General features: G+C 42.3%; 1 long non-coding RNA gene across 10 annotated transcripts in view; it reads right to left on the reverse strand.

Moving 5' to 3' along the window:
- Nucleotides 1–12,662, reverse strand: part of LOC108351705 (uncharacterized) — a 53,552-nt gene extending 40,890 nt beyond the window's left edge. For all 10 annotated transcript variants that reach the window (XR_010054184.1, XR_010054183.1, XR_005488190.2 and 7 more), the window contains exons 1-2: nt 10,669–12,662; nt 9,286–9,673 (exon numbers count right to left, since the gene is read on the reverse strand). This is a non-coding gene — a long non-coding RNA (uncharacterized LOC108351705). The remainder of the gene's footprint in view (nt 1–9,285; nt 9,674–10,668) is intronic.
- Between the last annotated feature and the right edge of the window lie 9,918 nt (nt 12,663–22,580).

A 22,580-nucleotide genomic window follows, 5' to 3' on the forward strand; every position in this document is an offset into this window, starting at 1 on the left:
TCAGGATCCAGAAACTAGTGTCTAACTGCCACCAGGAAGGTTGAGAGAGTGATCATTGGCATGGATGTTTCCACCAGCAAGGCCAGATGAACCCTCTATCAGAGAGTAAACTCACCAGGCACTTGAGCATCTCTCACCCATTGGCCAGGTTAATTATGGTCATTTAACTATATTTCACCAATTGCCAAGTGGAAGAGCAGTTTAAAATCAAGAAAAATCTATAGATGTTTAACAGATGGGTAAGCTGAGACCCCCAAAGAGACATTATATTGCTATTAAGTGATTGATGAACTTGACCAGAGAGAGCCCTTACTCCTCCCAAAACCTCTCTCACACCTGAGGTATTAGAAAACAGATGCAGCAGGCAAGCGATTAAACATGAGAGAGACTAACTACATGCTGCTGGGGCAATAGGCCATAAAAATCCATAAAAACCCTGTGCTTTCAGGTAAAATATAGTATTGCTAAAAAGTAAGGCTACAGGGGCGCGTATGCCTGCCTGAGCCTTTGCAGAAATGGCAAACTCACCGTGATGCATTAGAAAACCAAAACTGGACACTGGGTACCAACGAACTCCACGGAAGGGAAGTAAGACTTTGCTGCAGCAGTCTGGTGTGTGTGTGAGTCATAGGATAAAAATGCCTGGCCTCCAGCATTCATTTGTCTTTCCCAGGGCAAGAAGCCCTGTGCCTTTCTCTGAGATACTGAAGAATTCTTAAATGGCAACGGATAATAAACAGAACAGCTGAACCTATGGCTCCTTCTTGGAACACTCCTCCTCCCCCGCAGAAAAAGGATAGGACAACATTTCCTGAAGGAAAACGAAAAGGGGTCTTCACTCTTGTTCTTTCTTTCTGAAAGATAGTTTCGTGGTCTTCCGCGTTGCTTGATCCAACTCTCTATTCACCCATTCCCTCCTCAAAGATGGCATTTGAGAGGACCCTATTCTTTTAAATCTCTGTAATAATCATCATTAGCATTGACTTACAGATTCGCATGTGTTCTCCCAGTCACCAGTATTGTATAAGGCCATGGGAGCAGGGCCTTCAGCATCCTCATGGGCAGCTATGGCTATGTGCTTCTGGCTAGAACAATGTCTAGTTAATAATGGAAGTAATGGAAAATGAGCACATTTTTTTGAATAAGAAAAAAAATCTGGCCTTGCCATCATATACAATTCCACATATACAATTCCCCATATACAAAGGCAGAGATATCGTATACGCACCCCCAAAAAAGACAAATGCCCTAGAATTTTAAAGATCACGTTATTTAATAGAACCCTGTCTAATATGTACAGTGATACTCTATAAACATATTGTAGGAGCCAACTACCTGATTACCCTCTTACCTCAGGCTTCTGTAGGCCTAACGGTCAAGTTCCATATACAACTCGACTGGGTTAAAAAAAGACATAGGTCAGAGGCTAGTGGGGGGAGTCAGTTGGTAAAGTGAAAATACTACAGTTTTGATTCCTAGAGTCATGTAAAAGCTGACCACAGTCACACACGTCTGTAACCCCAGTATAAGAGTGTAAGGGGAGATATCTTCCTCACAGGGTCAGTGTCAGGGGTTAGTATGTATAGTGAACTTATGTAATGCCTGACATAGCAGCTGGCCAGTGTGTACAGACTACAACAGCCACAGACATGGGGACACATCCCAACTAAACCTGTCCCTCTAGGCTTCCCTGCATCTCAGGGACCCACTGGAGGACATATAGCCATAATCACAAACTTTTAATTTCCAATGTTTCTCACTTCTCAGTCTTTTGACAAAGACCCGGTGTAATCTCCAACTATCACAGAGACTGTATGGGGACATGACTATTCGCTGCTGACTCTGAGAGATGACCGTCTCTTTCCCTCCAGTAACCCACTTGACAGTCTACTCAATTTTGCGATACTAGTTTGCCTGCCAGGCTGAGTCTATGTGCTCTCCCCTCCCATCAGTTCTTCCATAATTTGATGAATACAATGTCACCATGCACCCATTCGATTCTAAGATGGCGAAGACATGGACATGAAAAAGACGCACCCCCTGATCCTATGTAGTTGAGACCAGCTAGGAAAAGATGTGCACCTAACTTACTAGATGAAGGTGGAAAGAGAATGAGGAGAAAAAGTACTTTAGGGAGGGAAAAGAAGGAATCCAAAGTCAGTATTATAATCTGTCTTCAATCCCAAGGATTAACATCTATAGTCACCTGTAAAATGACATTAAAAGCCACTGAGATTCCTAATCATAGTACAGTCAGCAGCACAGTCCCATATAGAGGCTCTTTGCAAGGTCCCTGGCCATGATCTGTACCATTTACGCACAGAGCAGAGCTGTGTGAGTCCTACAGAGTGTCCTGATACTTACTGAAAGTGGAGCAAGGGAGGAAGTGAGCTATAGATGCCCCACTCTGTACTCTCTTATTCCCCGTGTCTTGACCACTTGTGGGAATCCATGATCATCAGCATTTACTGAAAATTGAAGCTTCTCTGATGACATTGAGAGATGTCCTAATCTATAGGTCCCTGGTCTCTAGTACTTCCTAGAGATTCTCCCTCAACCCCATTTCAGATAGCTTCAGATTTCCATTCAATCTCCTGGCCCACTGGGCCTCTCTCCTGTCTCTCCCTGCACCTGATCCTGCCTCCCTACCAGCACCACCTCCATTTAATTCTCTTTCTCTGCATCCTATGACTATTTTGTTTCCCTTTCTAAGTATGATTCAAGCATCCTTACTTGGTCCTTTCTTCTTATTTAACTTCTTTTGGTCTATGGGGTATATCATGGGTATTCTGTACTTTATGACTAATGTCTACTTATAGATGAGTGCATATCATGCCTGTCCTTTGGGGTCTGGGTTACCTCATTCTAGTTCCATCCATTTACCTGCATATTCATGATATCCTTGTTCTTAATAGCTATATATACTATGGTGTAATGAACCACATTTTTTGTATCCATTCCTCATTTGAGGGACATCTGAGTTGTTTCTAGTTCTTGACTATTTAACAAAAAGCTGCTATGGATATAGGGGAGTATGTGTCCTTGTGATACGATAGGGCATCTTTTGGGTATATACACAGGAGTGGTATACCTGGGTTTTCAGGTAGAACTATTTCCAATTGTCTGAGAAACCACAAGATTGATTCCAGAGTGGTTGTACAAGTTTGAATTCCCATCAACAATGGAGGAGTGTTCCCCTTTCTCCACAGCCTCGCCAGCATGAGCTATCCCTTGAGATTTTGATCTTAGCCTTTCTGACTGGTGTGAGGTGGAATCTCAGGGTTGTTTTTATTTGCATTTCCTGATGACTAAGGATGTTTAGCATTTCTTCAGGTGCTTCGTGGTCATTTGAGATTCAGCTGTTGAGAATTCTCTGTTTAGTTCTATGCCCCATTTTTTAATTGAGTTACTTGGTTTGCTGAAGTTTAACTTCTTGAGTTCTTTATTTTGGATATTAGTCCTCTGTTGGGTGTAGGATTAGTGAAGACCTTTTCCAAATCTTTAGCCTGCTGTGCTATCCTGTTGACAGTGTCCTCTTCCTTACAGAAGCTTCTCAGTTTCATGAGGTCCCATTAATCAATTGTTCTTAGAGCCTGAGCCATTGTTATTCTGTTCAAGAAATTATCTCCAGTCCCAATACGTTCACGGCTCCTGCCCACTTTTTCTTCTATTAGGTTTAGAGTATCTAGTTTTATGTTGAGGTACTTGATTCATCTGGACTTGAGTTGTGTGTAGGGTGATAAATATGGGTTTATTTGCACTCTTCTACATGCAGATATTCAGTTAGACCAGCACCATTTGTTGAAGATGCTTTCTTTTTTTTATTGTATGATTTTGGCTTCTTTGTCAAAAATCAGGTGTTAATAGGTATATGCGTTTATTTCTAGGACTTTGATTCTATGCTACTGATGAACCTGCCTATTCCTGTATCAATTCCATGAAGCTTTATCACTATTGCTCTGTAGGACAGCTTGAGGTCTGTGATGCTGATTCCTTAGAGGTTCTTCTTTTCTTCAGGATTGTGCTGGTTATCCTGGGTTTTTATTTATTTGTTTTTCTATATGAAGTTGAGAGTTGTTCTTTCAAGGTCTGTAAAAAAAATTGTGTTGGAATTTTGATGGGGCTTGCATTAAATCTGTAGATTGCTTTTGGTAAAGTGGCAGTTCTCACTATGTTAATCCTAACTATGCATGAGCATGGGAAATATTTCCATTTTGTGATACCTTCTTCAGTTTCTTTCTTCAGGGTCTGGAAGTTCTTGTTGTAGGAATCTTTAACTTGCTGGGTTAGAGTTACACCTAGATATTTTATATTATTTGTGGCTATTGAGAAGGGTGTTGTTTCCCTAATTTCTTTCTCTGTTTATCATTTGTATAAAGGAGGGCTACTGATATTTTTTAGTTGAATTTGTATCCAGTCACTTTCATCAGGAGTTCTCTGGTAGAATTTTGGGAATCGCTCATGTATACTATCATATCGTCCAAGAATAGTGATTCCTTGACTTCTTACTTTCCAATTTGTATCCCTTTGATCTCCTTTTGTTGTCTTATTGCTCTAGCTAGAACCTCAAGAACTATATTGAATAAAAGGGGAAGAGTTGACAGTCTTGTCTTGTCCCTGATTTTAATGACTGCTTTAAGTTTCTCTCCATTTAATTTGATTTTGGCTATTGGCTTACTTATTATGCTTAAGTTTGTGTCTTGAATCCCTCATTTCCCGAAGACTTTCAACATGAAGGGGTGTTAAACTTTTGTCAAAGGATTTTTCAACATCTAATGAGATGACCAGGTGAATTTTGTCTTTCAGTTTGTTTATATAATATATTGTGTTGCTGGATATTTGTATATTGAACTATCCCTGGATTCATGGGATGAAGCCTACTTGATCGTGTGAATACTGTTTTTGATGTGTTCATGGATTTGGTTTGCAAGAATTTTATTGGGTATTTTTGCATCCGTGTTTACATGTGAAATTGGCCTGAAATTCTCTTTGTTGAGTCTTTGTGTGGTTTCATTATGAGGGTAACTGTGACCTCAAAGAATTAGTTCGGTACAGTTCCTTCTGCTTCTGTTTTGTAGATTAGTTTAAGAAGTGTTGGCATTAACTCTTCTTTGAATGTCTCATAGAATTCTGCACCAAAACCATCTGGTCCTGGGTTCCTTTTGGTCGGGAGAGTTTTAAAGACTGTTTCTATTTCCTTAGGGGTTGTGAGAGTGTTTATTTTATCTGATCTCCATTTAATCTTGGTATGTGGTATCTATCTAGAAATTCATTCATTTCATTTAGACTTCCCAGGTTTTTCGGAGTACAGGATTTTGAATTAAGACCTAATGATTTTTTGGATTTCCTCAGTTTCTGTTGTTATGTTTCCCTTTTCATTTCTGATTTTGTTAATTTGGATACTGTCTCTGTGCCTTTTCCTGAGTTTAGCTAAGGGTTTGTCTATCTTGTTGGCTTTCTCAAAGAACCAACTCTTGGTTTTGTGAGAGAAACCATGCCGTACAGAAAGCAAGAATATAATCTCCTTGCAATGAAACCAAAAGAGAGACACACAAACATAATTCCACCTCTAACAATGAAAATAACAGGGAGCAACAATCACTATTCCTTAGTATCTCTCAATATCGACAGACAATTCCCCAATAAAAAGACATAGACTAACATAGTGGATATCTCTTTGTTTCTATTTGATTGATTTCACCCCAGAGTTTAATTATTTTCTGCCATTTACTCTTCATGTGTGTGTTTGCTAATCTTTGTTCCATAGCTTTCAGGTGTGTTGTTCAGTTGTTCACATGAGATCTCCACAATAACAGCAAGGCAATTAGTGCTGTGAATTTTCCTCTTAACATAAGTTTGGGTATGTTGTGCCATCATTGTCATTGAATTCTAGAAATTCTTTAATTTCTTTCTTTCTCTCTTCCCTAACCAAGTTATCATTGAGTAGAAAGTTGTTCAGTTCCCATGAGTATGTGGGCTTTCTGTCGTGTTTGTTGTTGAAGTCCAACCTTAACCCATGTCAACCTGATAGGATGCAAGGGGTTATTTCACTCTTTTTTGTTGTGCCCAATTATATGGTCAATTTTGGAGAAGGTTCCATTGAGGTGCTGAGAAGGTATATTCTTTTGTTTTAGGGTGAAAGGTTCTATAGATATCTGTTAAATCCACTTGGTTCATAACATCTGTTAATTTCATTGTTTCTATGTTTATTTTTTGTTTTGATGGCCTCTCCATTGGTGAGAATAAAGTGTTGAAGTCTTCCACTATTATTATGTGGGGTTCAATGTGTGATTTAAGCTTTAGTAAATTTTCTTTTATGAATGCGGGTGCCCTTGCATTTAAGGCATAGATGTTCAGAATCGAGACATCATCTTAGTGGATTTTTCCTTTGATGACTATAAAATGTCCTTCCCCATCTCTTTTTTATTACTTTTAGGTAAAAGTCTATTTTATTAGATATAAGAATGGCTACTCCAGCTTGTTTCTTGGATTTGTTTGCTTGGAAAAAACCTTATCCAGCCCTTTACTCTGAGGTAGTATCTATCTTTGTGCTGAGGTGTGTTTCTTGTATGCTGCAGAATGATGGATTCTGTTTATATATCCAGTCTATTAATCTGTATCTCTTTTATTGGTGAATTAAGTTCATTAATGTAGAGAAACATTAATGACCAATAATTGTTAGTTTCTGCTATTTTAATCTTGGAAGTATTACTGAGAGTGTGTGATTCTCTTCTTTTGGTTTTGCTGTGAGTTTATTAATTTCTTGTGGGTTTTGATTTTTTGTTTGTTTGTTTCTTGGTTTTTTTGGTATAGTTACCCTCTTTGTCTCAGTATTTTCCTTCTATTATACTCTGCAGGGCTGGATTAGTTGAAAGATACTGTTTTAATTTAGTTTTGTCATAAAACTGGTTTCTCCATCTACAGTGATTGAGAGTTTTGCTGGGTATGTAGTCTGGGCTTACATCTGTGGTCTATTAGGGTCTTCCAGACATCTGTACAGGATCTTTACAGTGTCTCTGTTGAAAAGTCAGGTATAATTCGGATAGGTCTACCTCTTTATCTTACTTGGCCTTTTTCCTTTGCAGCTTTTAATAATCTCTCTTCATTCTGTACATTTAATGTTCTGTTTGTTATTTAGTGAGAGAATTTCTTTTCTGATCCAATCTATTTGGTTTTCTGTAAGCTTCTTGTACATTTATAATCATTTCTTTTTTAGGTTAGGGAAGTTTTCTTCTATGATTTTGTTGAAGATGTTTTCTGGCCCTTTGAACTGGGAATCTTTACCCTCTTCTATTCCTATTATTCTTAGGTTTGGTCTTTTCATAGTGTCACAAATTTCCAGGATGTTTTGGGTTAGGAACCTTTTACCCTTGCCTTTTTTTAAATCAATGTATCTGTTCTTTCAATGGACTCTTCTATGCCTGAAATTATTCCTTCCATCTCTTGTATTCTGCTGGTGATGCTTGCATTTATAGTTCCTGTTTCCTTCCCTAGATTTTCCATCTCTATGTTTGCCTCCATTTGTGCTTTCTTTATTGCTTCTATTTCCATTTTTAGGTCGTGGACTGTTTTATCTATTTCCTTCTTCTGATTGTATTTTCTTGTATTTCTTTAAGGGATTTGTTTCCTCTTTAAGGCCTTCTGCTTGTTTGATTGTGTTTCCCTGCATTACTTTAAGGGAATTATTTATATCCTCTTTAAAGGCCTCTCTCATCTTCATGAGATAAGATTTAAGGCCACAATTTTGCTCTTCAGGTGTGTTAGGATATCCAAGGCTTGCTGTGGTATGAGAGCTGGATTCTGGTGATGCCATATTGTATTGGCTTCTATTGGTTATGTTCTTGTGCTTGCCTTTTGCCATTTTGTTGTTTCTGGTGTTGGTTGGTGTGAGTGTCCCGAACTGTAGTAGGCCTCCTGGGAAGCAGGTGGAGTTGTGTGGTCAGATGTGATGTGCTAATTTGTGACTGCTGTGTGTCCAGTAAGAGTTGGCCTCCTGGGAGGCAGGCAGAACTGTGGGGTGTGACACCACAGTGCACTGCTCCATGACTGCCACTGGTGTAGGTGTGGATAGGAAAGAAGATGGAGCTCAAACAGGGCAGGGAAAAGCCCAGGGCTACTAGGCTTCCTGAAGTCCTGGAAGGCAGAAACATTGGAGCAGGGAGGTAGGGCTGTGTGTGTCAGGTTAGAGACTGCCTCTTAGGAATTGTTTTTAAGGGAGAGGACAAAAGTTCAGTGAGTACAAAAGTAGGTTGATCCAGGAAGAGTTGAAAGGAGATGGGGGTATATGATGGAAATATCAAATAATCAAAAAATTAATATGTGTTTTGTGTGTGTGTGTGTGTGTGTGTGTGTGTGTGTGTGTGTGTGTGTAGTGGAGCAAACTATTATAATTGACACATTTCTGGGAAGAAGTGAAACTCTGGCCACTCAAGATGGAGAAACATTCACTAAGACTTTACCAAAATCTAGAAGTAATTACCAAACCATAATAAGGGCTATTGTAGATTTACATAAAGAATATAATAGTATTAACTACATGCAGTAACAACTTTAAACTTAAATTAATTAAAATTAAATAATATTTAGAATTGCCCATGAGGGGACATGGAATGGACCTAGGCTTTCTGCACATATGTAACAGTTGTGCAGTTGGGTCTTCATGTGACAGCAGGGCTGTCTCTGACTACATTGTCTGCCTTTGGATTCATTTTCCCTAACTGGGCTGCCTCTAGCCTCAATAGAAGAAGATGCACAAGTCTTACTGCACCTTGATAAGCCCAGACTGGTTGATATTTATGGGAGGCCTCCCCTTTTCTGAGAAGAAGAGGAAGAGGCTAAATTAGGGGTAAAGGAGGCAAGAGGGAGGGACTGGAGGGAGAGAAGGGAGGGGACACTGCAATCAGAATGTAAAGTAAATAAATTAATAAAAGGGAAAAAATTAGGTAATATTTAAAACTCACTCCTAAGTCTCATGAGCCATTTTTAAAGGTTTACTAGTTAAATGTGACTAATTGTAACTACTTCAGCTAATAGATACACAGCATATTTTAATCATTGAAACAAAAGATTTTTAGATATCTCCTCTGATTCCCCTGTGAATTCTATTAACAATAATGCCACTGCTTGTGAAGTAAAAGGGCAGCCATATTTACATAAACATCTTATCCACATTTGGCCATTGGTAAGTCCTGAAGAGCTTTCACTAAGGTGAACTCTCAGTTGCCACTTCTACCCTGGCTACCACCAGAACCCAACACTCAAGTGAATAATCCTGACTACACTGACTTGGAGCCAAGACAGCCTTCGACGCTGTTGTAGAGCAGTTTCTCCTGTCCTCTCCAAGTCAGTCCTGACTCAGAAAGGGGTGAAGTTGGTGAAGTCAGCTGGTAAAGGACAGTCAGAACTGTGTAAGAAATACACTGTTCATTTCGGAACACAATGATGTCACAAGCAAAGTGAATGCTGGTGTGACTCACACAGAGATGGGCAGCAGTAAGTGAAGTTGTAAAGGGGCGCTCCGTACCTTACTCACCTCTCGGTGTAGACACTCGGTGTATCAGTCAGTTACAGCAATCTGGTAATAGTGGTCGCTGCAACTCAGGTAGAACTTGTAGCAAACAACCGCTTCATCCCTCACCTATCTCGTCAGCTCTACTTTATGATTCTGAAGAAACTATTTGGTTCAAAAAAAAATGCATAAAGCAGAAACAACTGGGAAATGAAAATTACCTGTATAGAAGGCACAAAAAAATCTTAAAGCATTTTGAGTAAGACTTAATAAACATTTCTATGTGGATCTTTTCTGTCCCCAGCAACTTGAAGTGATTAAGGTTTTCCAATCATGACTGGCATAAAAACTAAGAAACAAAAGAGCCCAAAGAAGCTCAAGCACAGGGTTAACGGTGTGACCCGTGTGACAAACTTTGAAAGTGCCCCACCGTTAAAGGACCAAAGGCATTTAGAAAATACATAAAACTATAACCGCATAATGTCATCGGTGACATAAAAGGAGAGGGAAAAATAGATGAACTAGCAGAATATTAAAACTCCCCTTTACTTTATATCAATTTTAAACAACTATTTTTAAAATATTGATTTAAAGAGTCACCAGGTTATAGGCCTTTATCGATTCACCGTCTTGGCTAGCGCTTACCTCACTCACTGCCTGCTACAAGAACACTGCCAACTTCTGGCAGAAGAATTTGTGAGAGGTCATGCTTGCCTCCTCTTTCTGTCTTTGGGCCAGCCTACTAAAAGACATCTGCTGTCTTTGGGTTACAGAGTTAAAGTCCACAGGCTTTGGTGGTCTATGCTGGTCCAGCTCTGCCCATGACTACAGGCAGGGGACTAAATGATGGTTGGGTATAAGAAAGGTCACATGGTCACCATTACCACATTATCAGTCAGGGGAGGATTATAGTGCTTTTTCACCTTCATCTGTCCGACTTCCATGTTCTTCTCTTCGTTCTGATGTTCAGTGAGGACTAGAATAAGTCAGAGACTGGGGCAGCATAAGACTATGGATGTCACAGCAACAAGGGAGAATCTTGGAGAAAGGATTGCCTCTTCCCAAGTCCCTGCACCCACTGTTGGAATGTTGGAAGGTGGCGAAGGTGAATCATGCTTTGGTAGGGAACAATGACTGCCACATAAACACAGGACACCTACCTCTGGGGCATGTTTCACAATTAAGGAAGCAGTGATGGTCCAGGCTCAGGTAGCTGTGAGGATAGAGGTGTGGCAGATTTCCTCATGGCCACCATGGGCTGCCATCCAGGATGTCTGAAAACAAAATGGTTGTCTGCAGGATACCTACAAGGGGAAGCCAGCAGAATTTAAAGGGCCACATGTGGGAAGCAAGTGATACAGGTTATCTGTTTGCTGGTGAGGCACTCGTATCATGCAGTTTGCAAAGAAAGATGTGTACATTTTATAAACTTGGTGACATTAAGTTTAGGAAGGGGAAACTGCCTACATCCAGATGAAGAGAGATGGGCCCAGAAGTCCAAGTTGGTGCAGTTCTGTATCTTGGAACTAAATTTAACAGATTAACAGAAAGAATAGCATCTACCACATCAGGAGAGGCAGGCTCACCACACGGTCCTCATCACACCATATCTCGCTCTCTTACATCCAATGATCGGGGACATGCGCAGTTTTCCTTCATTCATTGACATCTTTTATTTCCAAATTCAAGCTGTTTCTTTGGAATAAGCTGGAGTGTTGAACTGCATTCTTATGTAGCACCAATCCATTGCCAACACCTACATCCCTCGCCCCATGTCTTTGTAAATTGTATCTTAAGTGATATCATAGACAGGATTGCTTAAACTTCATATCTTCCAGTTCAGCTTCTGAGAAAATGTTTCTTTTGTTATATGTCAATCATATTTCCATTGTTTTACTTTGGTTCCTATCCCCATTCTGGTTGTGATTTGAAATCAAACCATTTTTATTAAATAACCATCAAACTGTTTTTATTCCTTGTTATTTTCCTGGGCTAATCTGACTTAGAGAAACTGAAATTCTAGGTCTAATCCTCTTAAACCTTTGGGATCTGAGATCCTTCCGTCATGATCATGTCCTGCTGTGGTTCCACTGGATGGCACCCTTTCTGCAAATTAAGACCCCAGGCACTTGATTATTCTGAAAATCCACTATTATTTTATGGGTCTCAAAAATGTGAAGTCTTGAAGTTTATACAACTAATACCGTGTAGCAGGATATCTTGGGGCCACTGTGCTGGATTTTGGTACAACACAAATGGGCAGTTTCTTATGTCCCTCTCAGATCCAGGGGTTTCTCTGCCTCAGGACTCTCTAAGGCAGTGGTTCTCAACTTTCCTAATGTTCAGCCCTTTAACACAGTTCCTCATGTTATGGTGACCTCAGCCATAAAATTATTTTTGTTGCTACTTCATAACTGTATTTTTGCTACTGTTATGAATCATAATGTAAATAACTGTTTTCTGATGGTCTCAGGTGACCCCTAGGAAAGAGGTCTTTAGACATCCCCCCTCAAAGGGTTCTCCACCCACCGGTTGAGAACCACTGATCGAAGGCCTCAGGAGACTCAGTCCTTGCACCAAAACAAAAAGACTGCTCTCAACCTCTCAGGAACAAAGGGCAGTAGGTAAGCAGTCCCCGCCCTGCTCCAGAGAGTAAGGACATTCATTCAGCCCCTCAAGGAGCTTGCTTCCACTGAAGCCCAGCTCTATAAGCTTCCTCCCTTACTTTCCTTGTTCATTTGTCTCTTTTTCTCTTTAACTTCTGGAGCTTTCTAAGCTTCTTTTCAAGCAAAGAAGTGCAGGCCAACAGGAGCCGGATGTAGATCTCTCCCAAGAGACACAGCCAGAATACAGCAAACACAGAGGCGTATGCCAGCAGCAAACCACTGAACTGAGAATAGGACCCCCGTTGAAGGAATCAGAGAAAGAACTGGAAGAGCTTGAAGGGGCTCGATACCCCATATGTACAACAATGCCAAGCAACCAGAGCTTCCAGGGACTAAGCCACTTCCTAAAGACTATACATGGACTGACCCTGGACTCTGACCTCAGAGGAAGCAATGAATATCCTAGTAAGAGCACCAGTGGAAGGGGAAGCCCTGGGTCCTGCTAAGACTGAACCCCCAGTGAACTAGATTGTTGAGGGGAGGGCGGCAATGGGGGGAGGATGGGGAGGGGAACACCCATAAAGAAGGGGAGGGGAGCGCTTGCCTACCAAGCACAAGGCCCTGGGTTTGGTCCCCAGCTCCGAAAAAAAAAAAAAGAAAAAAAAAAAAGAAGGGGAGGGGGAGGGATTAGGGGGATGTTTGCCCGGAAACCAGGAAAGGGAATAACACTCAAAATGTATATAAGAAATACTCAAGTTAATAATAAGAAAAAAAGAAAGAAAAGAAAAGAAAAGCTTCGGTAAATCCGAGTTAAAAGAAAAAAAAATCTTTAAAAAGGAAAAAAAAAAAGTGAAACAACTCCCCACCACTACTTGTGGCAAGTAAAAAACCCAGCCCACGTTTCAGCTCTGCTCCTGTAGAAAACCTTATAAGACACAAAACAAAAAGTACATGAGACATCATAATGGGACAGGGTTAGAGGACTCCCTCTTAAGGCAACATAGACTACTAGAGAACGTCTGTTCCCTCCATGTTCTCCCTTGCCCTTTAGTGCAGTTAATGGAGTTTGGGGGCCGCCAGTTCAGTAATGGACTACTTAGGACTGGCATTAGAGATTTATAGCTAGAAAACGCCAGTGAACTCAGAGGAGAATGTAGCTGTCTTGGTAGACCTGGATGAGCAGCACAGTAAGAGAAACAGAAAACTCTTAGAGCCCACACACACATTTCAGCTCCACTAAAAACACACTTTCCTTTTGAACATGGTTCTCAATTTTTCTAATGCTGTGAGCCTTTAATATAGTTTCTCATATTGTGGTGAGCCCTAATCATAAAATCATTTTCATTGTTACTTCATAACTGTAATTTTGGTACTGCTATAAATCGTGATGCAAATATCTGATATGCATGATATCTGATATGCAAGATATCTGATATGTGACCCCCAAAGTGCATCCCACGGGTTGAGAACCACTGCTTTTGAAGCTCAGATTCCTTTTAACCTTCCCTACAGTCTAAGAAACACTGTGGTCTTGTTAATAATGTCAGCTGCAGCTGACAACCTGACTGGTTTCTGTTAAGATCCACGGAAGCACTCTCTTTCTGCAGCCCCCTCCATATAGAAGCCCCGACATTCCTATATGAAAATACCCTCTTGCCTATAAGGAAGCGGCCATAATCTGCACTGACCCGAGATCATTTTCCCGTGTGGCTCACTTATTAAACACATTAAAGCCGCTCATAAGTCCAGGATTATTAGAAGTCAACCATGCAGCTGCAAAATAAAATGGCCGCACAGCACAATACAGAGCTCTTGCAAGCTGCCGAGGAGAAAATGCCTTGTGGCCTCTAGATATTAATTAATAATGAGAGCCACAAACCCAGGCTGCACCCAATATTATGAACCATCCCCCTCCAGATTCTAGGTTTCTCAGATCACGCACCAATAACAGACTTTGGAAGAATCAATAATTTGCACATACAGAAATCAGGCAGATGGAGATAAATCATTGTTTTATTACTGGGTTGCAGTGATAACTGACTGGTAAAATGCTTGCCCTATGAAGATGAAAACCTGAGTTTTACTCTGCAGCAGCCCAACACATACACACACACACACACACACACACACACACATAAACATCCACAAACACACACACACACACACACACACACACACACACACACACACACACACACACAAAACAAACAAGCAAAAAAAAAAAAAACCAGGGCCCAAGACTTAAGTGCTTGAGTCTCTGGGGAGCATTTCTACTTCAAATCAGTACAGAATAGTAACACATATTATGTAAATAAAAGGAATACTCTTTCCTAACAGCCTCACCCTGTGTGTACCAGATACAGAACCTTACAAACCCCTTTACCTCAGTCATCTGCTGGAATAGAGCTTACCCCACATGTCACGAACCACTGGTCTCACTATGGAGACTTACTATTGGCCCAGGTGATGAACTGTGCCAAAGGATACATCAAGGGGCTGCCCTTCCTATGCAGAGACTCTAGAAGGGCAGTACGGGGAGACCCCAGCTGGTCTATAAGCAACTGAATTTCTCCAAGGTGCATGACCCTGTTACACTTACTTCCATCACCTCTTTTGGAACATCTCAACACCACTTTGGGCCACCTTCAGTCAGCCTCTCCCTCCTTCACCCTTACCTCTTCCCCTATCCAGGCTTAGAGCAGTGTGGTGCCCCCAAGTATGGCCTTCTTTCATGACAACTGGCGCCTCTGGAGTCCATTCTACAACTTCTTGGTTGCTATTATGGTGTTAAGTCAGGCCTTCATCCTCTATCACAGGTGACAACCAATACAACCCTCCAGTCCTCGGTCCCCCTGTCCCTAAACAAACCTGCCTTGAACCACCACTCTCTACATCCTTTATCCCATATTCCTCAAAGAACCTAAGAATCTCACATTTCTAGCATCAGATCCGTGTATACCAGTGTAAAACCAGTTGACTTAAACCTTTTGGCCTCCAACTAAAGACAACAGTGCATCAAAGGCTAGGCAATTTGAAAAGCAGACCTTTTTGAGTTGGAAAATGCATGTCTTGGCTGCCAGGAGGCCAAGGAAGAGTGGGAGGCCAAAGGACCGTCCTGGATTGCTTAAGGAAAATACAGCTAAAATCACATTTGCACAGCAATTAACCTCACCTCAGAGGCCTGCTCCCATGGCCAGGTCTAAGGCAAACTTCCCTGGCCAGAGTCAAGCAAGATGCGTGGGAGAATAAATTACCTGGGAAAGGAGTCCAATAAAAACAGTTGGAGTTTGTTGAAAAACATTCAGGTCAGTCAATATTGGACCTGAATTTCAAGAGCGGCTTACTGATCACAACCTGACATTATTCCACTTCTTTCCCACATCTAGCACATCCGAGATCCGTCCTGTAGACATTGCCTGCATGTCCCCAAATGCAGAGGAATACAGTTTTGTCATTAAAGGGAGTCAGGGCAGGGATAAAGGCAAGGCACAAAGTATTCTGATGTCTACCTCTCTCTGTGGCAAATACTGAAGAAACTTCAATGGCATCGTTCTGGGTAAAATAAGCCTCCTGAGGGACAGAGAAAGTTCTAGGTCTGAGTGTAGTTGCAGTAGAACTCCAGGACTGTGAACCAGAACAGGCTGCTACCCTAAGAACGGCAACTTTGCTTAGCCTTGAACCACAGCGTTGTGATGACATGTCTTTGAGATTCCGCAGCTGTGCACAGGGGTTAATCCTCCGGCAAGCCAGCTCTCAGAATCCCAAGGAGTCTCAGCGCACAGGTTCCTGAAGTGTGGAAGCAGCAATGGCACCACCTGGGATTCTGAGTCCTTACTCTGGTAAGATCCACTGATTCTGAATCCACATTTTAACAAGACCCCTGGAGATTAACTAACTCCTAGGGCTGTGACAGAGAGGTGTGGAAGGAAAAGAGCAGAGAGATGATTTAAAAACACACAGAGAGAGCTTCGGGAAATGCAAGCTGGGCAGGCAGAGCAGGCCTGGTGAGGTCATGAAACTCATTCTGAGAAGAGGTTACATATGAGTAATTTCCGTCTCTGATTCAAAGAATTCCCAAGTCTTTAGGTGAATTCTATAGGCTGGGATTTCTAGACAGTGACCAAAATGTTCTTCTGAGCTCTAGAAAAGCATTTCCAGATAGGAGCCACGAAGAAATGGCCGCTCTGAGAATACCGAGGAATTGAACACACTAGAAATTATACTCCATCCTTAGGGGCTGTTCTTGTCAGTACCTCAGGTTGTTCACCCAGCTCCTTCACTGTCTCTGCTGAGTGTCCCAGCCCTGATTCCTTCCCAGCTGAGCTGAGGCCACATGGAGCACTGTCAAAGTGCAACATTTAATCCTAATTAATAATAAACGAGCTTGCCCATGAACACGTTTCTCAATAAGAGCGGAGCACTCTGAAAAAGCCCCTGACAGTTAACTTGCATGGGCCGTAGGGGTCGAGAGCAGTTTTAGGGAAGTCAGCTCACACACTTCTTTGATCTCCTCTATCGAAAGCAACCCTTGATATCTTCTTGTGAGCATAAACCAAGGGAGCCTTTGCTCTCTGTCATTCTGGGTAAGGATTCTGAGTAGCCCTGCAGAAGAACTGGGCCCCCAGAGACAAGTTAATGAGGTCAAGATGCACAGTCAATTCTAGGAAGAGCTGAGGGAGGTCACACGGAGGGAAATCTTGACATGGTAATCCTCCTGGGTGCTTTGCCCAACCCAATCATCTCACAGCTGGGCACATCATGTCCCAGAGAAGAGAGGAGCCACCATAGGTCAGTGCCACAAAAAAAAAAGTAAACGGGAAAAGAGAATTATACATGAGTTTAAAATTTTTATTCCCGGGAATCATGCTTCCTTATTTTTTCATTAGAAAATATGTATTTGTATTGGCTTGAATAAGAATGACCCCCACAGGTTCATACATTTGAAAGCTTGGACCCTAGTTGGTGGAAGTGTTTTGAGGATTAGGGGGCATGATCTTGTTGGAGGAGGAGGTGTGTCACTGAAGGTATGTTTGAGGTTTTAAAAGCCCATGCCAGGCCCAGTCTCCTACCCTCACCCTCTTTTCTGTCTGCCTTCCTGCCTGCCTCCCACTTGTGAGCTCTCAACTACTGCTCCAGCACCATGCCTGCTATCTTGCTCCCTTCTTTGATGGTCAAGGATTTGCTCTCTGAAACGGTAAGCAATCTCCCAATTAAATGCTTTCCCTTTTAAGCTGCCTTGATTGTGGTATCCCTTCACAGCAATGGGAAACTAAGCAAGACAGTCTGATTGGGGCTGGAGAAACAGCTTAGTAGATAAAGAACATAGGCTCTCAAGCAGGGGCCCTGAGTCAGAATCCCAGCATTCTTGTAAAACTGTAAGCAGGGCTCCGTGTGCTTCAGCTACATCATTGGACCATGGAGACAGGCATACCCCAAGAGCCAACATAGCCAAAGCAACACACTTCTGGTTCATTAGGAGACACTGTCTTAAGACAATAAGGCAGGGGGTGGATAAAAGAAGAATCTCAACATCCTACTCTGGTTTCCACAGGCACCTATGCCCACACACTCACATGCGCTCACCACATGTCTACACTGCACACAACACACTTTTGTAAGCGAAAGGAACATATGTGTTACTTTAAAGATGAGATGTTAAATATTCCTGGAAAAAAATGCATAGGCATTTGCTCCAGAAAACATAGAAGTGAGCACTATTCCATCTCCATTACCGCTCCGCGTCGAGGAAATCGTTTAACCTTTCTAAGCTCCACTGTCCTCAATTTATAGTTTCTATTTTAATAACTGCCGCCTTCTCAAGTTCACAGATGTTTTGTGAGGCTCGAATAAGATAATGAGTACTTAGTCCTACAATTCAAAATAACTAAGGACAAAAAAAAAAAAGAAAAGAAAAGAAAAATGACAGCCTGCCTTCTTAAAGCCTGCTCATGGCCTGAGTGCACCTCCTGAGAGCTGGCCTGCTTGCTGCGAAAAGGGAAAGGGAATATCATCATGGAGCTGAGAGATCAAGGGCCTTTGAAGTCAGGAACATGGAAAGAAACCCAATTCTGGTCATTGTTGTTGGTTTGAGTTTAGGCAAATCACTTGATCTTTCCTAGCCCCCGTTTCTTTGTCTCTAACATAAAGATTGTATTCGTGTAGAGTGAGTGTGCAAATGAGGACAAATGTATGTGCCTTGTCTGGCCCTTATGAGGCTGTGATGGTTTGTCTTTGCTTGGCCCAGGGAGTGGCACTATTAGGAAGTGTGGCCCTGTTGGAGTGGGTGTGTCACTGTGAGTGTGGGCTTTAAGACCCTCATCCTAGCTGCCTGGAAGTCAGTCTTCCATTAGCAGCCTTCAGATGAAGTTGTAGAACTCTCAGCTCTGCCTGCACTATGCCTGCCTGGATGCTGCCGTGCTCCCGCCTTGATAATAATGGACTGAACCTCTGAACCTGTAAGCCAGCCCCAATTAAATGTTGTCCTTTATAAGACTTGCCTTGGCCATGGTGTCTGTTTACAGTAATAAAACTCCAACTAAGCTTTCCTGCTGGTACAATCATAAAGTAAGAGTGAAACCCTATATTCTACGATTGAAAGAATACGTAACTCAGATGTGCCTTACATCTGGGATTCAACTGAATTTTCTCCATTAAACACTCACTGGACCAGTGTGCTGCCTGCTGCCTCTGCCAGGATGGTCAGCTCTAAGAGTGAGGACCGTGCCCAGTAGCACTTGAGATGTCTGCCTATGTTATGAGACCATGTTTTCTTGACCCTTGGGACTTATAAAGTAGGGAAACCCAGGAGGATGCAAGCTGTTCACAGACACCCTGCTGCCTCGATGTCCACATAGCATAAGTGGGAAAGAGGTTTAGACTATAGCACTTGCCAGTATGTACAATGCCAAAGTGATAGTATAGACACCAAAATATTAGTGATGATTACTGAGCAAAGCCCTTCAGTGAACAACCTGGAAAGACTGAGTCACCAGGCAGACAAGCCAAGGCTGAAAGGGTGATGTATCACCTTGTGAAGAAACGACTGAGAGGAGCAATAGGGACTTTTCCAGGGAGGACTTGGGGGTTGGCATGGTTGGTAGCAGCTGACACATAGGGTGGTAGAGGTGGAGGAAAATGCTTAGAAGCCTAACCATGGCCCTGGTGAGTGCAAACTGTCAAAGCTCACAGCTGAGCCTACTCAGACTCCAGACACTGATATTGAACTTGGTTGATCAGTCTTGATTTAGGTCAGGAAGAGTTCACCAAACTCACACATTGAAGGAAGGCATGGTCCCCAGCTGATGCCACTATTGAGAGGGGATTGTCTAAGGACACTAATGTCAAAGATAGCTTGAGTCATTGATGAATTTATAGCTGAATGGGCTACCAGAAAGTGAGGCATAGCTGGAAGAATTTCGTAGATCTCTAGATGCTTAACTGAGGGGTGCATCTTGTCCCTAGACAGCCCCACCTTTCTCTTTCCCACTGTCTTGGGCTGCTATATCCTTCTGTGATGTTTCTGCCTTGCCACAGACCACAAAGCAATGGAATCAGCTGATGGGAACTGAAACCAGGAACCTAAATAAACATGGACTTTAAGTTGAATCATTCAGACATTTTGTCCTGGGGTAAAAAGTAAGTTGCACAATTACTAAATTTCCTCAAAGATGGGGAATAGTCACTCTTCAAAACCTTCTCTTCTTATTCTCCCCTACAAGAAACCTCATTTATAATTTGAATTGCATACACTCAAGCATAGCGAAACTTGCAAAGTACAGTGTGAAAGTAAGCCAGGTTTTTTGCTGTTATTATGACTAATGAAACACCAAAGACCCCTTACAATGTGCAAAGGACAAAACATTTTTAGAGGCATGAAGAACTTGGGAATCCATCCTAATGAATAAAATGTCATTTACCATCTTGACTTTTTTTTCTGATCTTTAGAGGTTTCATAATCTTTCCTGGCATTTCAGTAAAGCCAAGGAACCATACTCTTTTTAAAGCTAATTGCCTGGAAAAAAATTCCTCCTCTCTCCAGTGCAGAATAAAAGTGGCTGGCTGTCTAGCAATGACAGAGCCCTAAACCTGAGCCACTGCAGACAAGACAGGGACTAATTTGAACCCACGACCGCTTCTACTCTGGTTTTTAGATGAAAGCTCTTATGCCCAAGGTTCTGGCATTTGCTGGTATCTCATCCGTGTATGGGTTCCATGTCATGTATACTGATGGTTACCCGACAACCATCTCCTTCAAGTCCTTCAGAGTTGGATTTTCTAAGTTGGATGGAGCTAGGAAACCATGGTGCTCTGTCTTTGGGGAGACGGAAGAGTAACAGATAATGAATGAAAGCTGTCTGTCAGTTGGATGTAACCTGGGTCTCCTCTTTGGGAAGTATTGATAATTAAAAGCCTCAGTTTTCTTGATCATTAGTACCACCATCTGTCTCCAAGAAAATGGAGGGGAGTGCTGTTTGATTTGGCTTGGTTTTTAAACTGATTCCATAGTGAATAAGAAGCAGCACAAGCTAATAACATCAAGAAAAGAGTAGTGAATTCAAAGCAAGGGTGGATTGAGGATATATGGGCTATTAAAGCAGAATGCTAAAATTCCATATAAAATCCACAGAGAGCAGGGGCAGGGCAGAGTCAGTCAAAGAGCGCACATGCTCGGGATGTGAACACGTCAGAGTCATGGTCCCTGAGCAAACCTTGTGTTTGAAGCAAGTATCTGAGCAAGGAGGCCATATTTATTTATTTATTTATTTATTTATTTATTTATTTATTTATTTGCTATGGCAAACCCTTGCGCCTATGTATGCTACTGCTCAAACCACTGTGCTCACTCTATTCATCCCTTTAAAGCACACCGTGCATCACTTCAACCAGGAAGCCCGTCTCCACCACCATCCCTCCATTCTCCTCATGCTGTTTTTTGTTATACCAGAACAAGGCCCACATTGGTAATGATTACTCTCCTTGCTTATCCTTCTTCCCCACCACACTGTGAGCTCCTGGAGGACATGGAGTTTGGCCTTCTTTATTATGTACCGCAGTGCCCGTTACACTTAGCATGGCCACATGGAAGGGAGGAAGGACGCTAGTAAATTCTTCAGCTGTCTAGGTGCTCAGCCCTTACACAAACGTCTCCACTGAACTTACACAGGGACTTTGCAACTGAAACATGCAGTAAACATCCCTCCCCCTCCAGGTCAAGGGCAGAAAGTCAGCGGAGTGTCAGTCAAGTCTCTCTCCCTCAGCTAGAGAGACAAGCTGTGAACAGCTTGCAAGCGTTCCTTGCCTTCAGTGCTGGGGGGATTTGGCTATGGGGCTTTTAACAAGATCAAGCTGAATCGCACAGTTTCATCCTGTCAAAATGCATTGGAAATCTTTCTTGGGTGATTTATCATGGAAATACACATGGCGGGGAAGGGGAAGGCAGGGGGATTAGAGGAAGCACAGAAAGCCACTCAGCCTGCAGAGCTCCGTTGGCACCATGCCCACGGTGGCCACTGCAGCTGATGGACAAGCCTAGGCCAACACTAGACAGATGGGCTCCTGTGAGAAGGCCACCTCCTGAAAATAAATAATCAAGGCCACTTCAAGAAAAGTGTTAACATGCAGCAGCCACAGCCAATAAATCCTGGACAAGTAGGTTCAATGAGGGGAATGGATTCATTCCAACCACCACCATTACTTCCCAGGCGGATCAGCTAAAACACGGAGGCTCAGATCTGCCTCACCCCCCAAGTCAACAGTAAACCAGCACTAATTTAAAGTAACAGTGCCCACAGTTACCTGAAGCTGCCGCTCCAGGAAGAATTGTATAAAACATAAAATAGCCAGGAATTTGAAACTATCACCCTGAACCTTCCCACACCTGTATGTATTCCCTGCCTTTCTCCCAGCTATGGGAGCTAACCTGGGGCCAATCCTTAGTGTTACCATACACATGCGACACTAGCAACCTGGGCCTCAAACACAAAGCAGCTCCCATTTGTCAATGCATTTGTGAAAAGGTGCCAGCTTGCACTGCAGGGCCCTTGAGGGCAGAGACTCATTGTTCCAAAGCTGAGAACCTGTTCCTTGCCAGGCACGATACGGAAAACAAAGAGCAAGGGACAGAAGGCAAACAGTTCTGCAATCTAGCAGGGCACATAGAAAGAGCCAGAGAGGAGAGACCCCAAGAAAAGATCACTGCACGTGTGCATTGTACATGTGTGTTGTACTTTGAAAGAAGTACACTTAGCCTGTCCTAGGGCAGAGCATGTCTGGCCAAGGAAAGGATTCTGGGAAGATGTGTGTCTCGACTATACGTCTATGTGCAGAGAACCCAAAAGATCTCTCCTTAGAAGTACACAGTGTAAGTGATATTTGTGTGTGTGTGTGTGTGTGTGTGTGTGTGTGTGTGTGTGTTTTCTGTATGTGTGAACATGGAGGAAGGGGAGGGAGGGGAACGAGGCGGGATG

Source organism: Rattus norvegicus, chromosome 8, assembly GCF_036323735.1.
Source record: "Rattus norvegicus strain BN/NHsdMcwi chromosome 8, GRCr8, whole genome shotgun sequence".
Classification (NCBI taxonomy): Eukaryota; Metazoa; Chordata; class Mammalia; order Rodentia; family Muridae; genus Rattus; species Rattus norvegicus.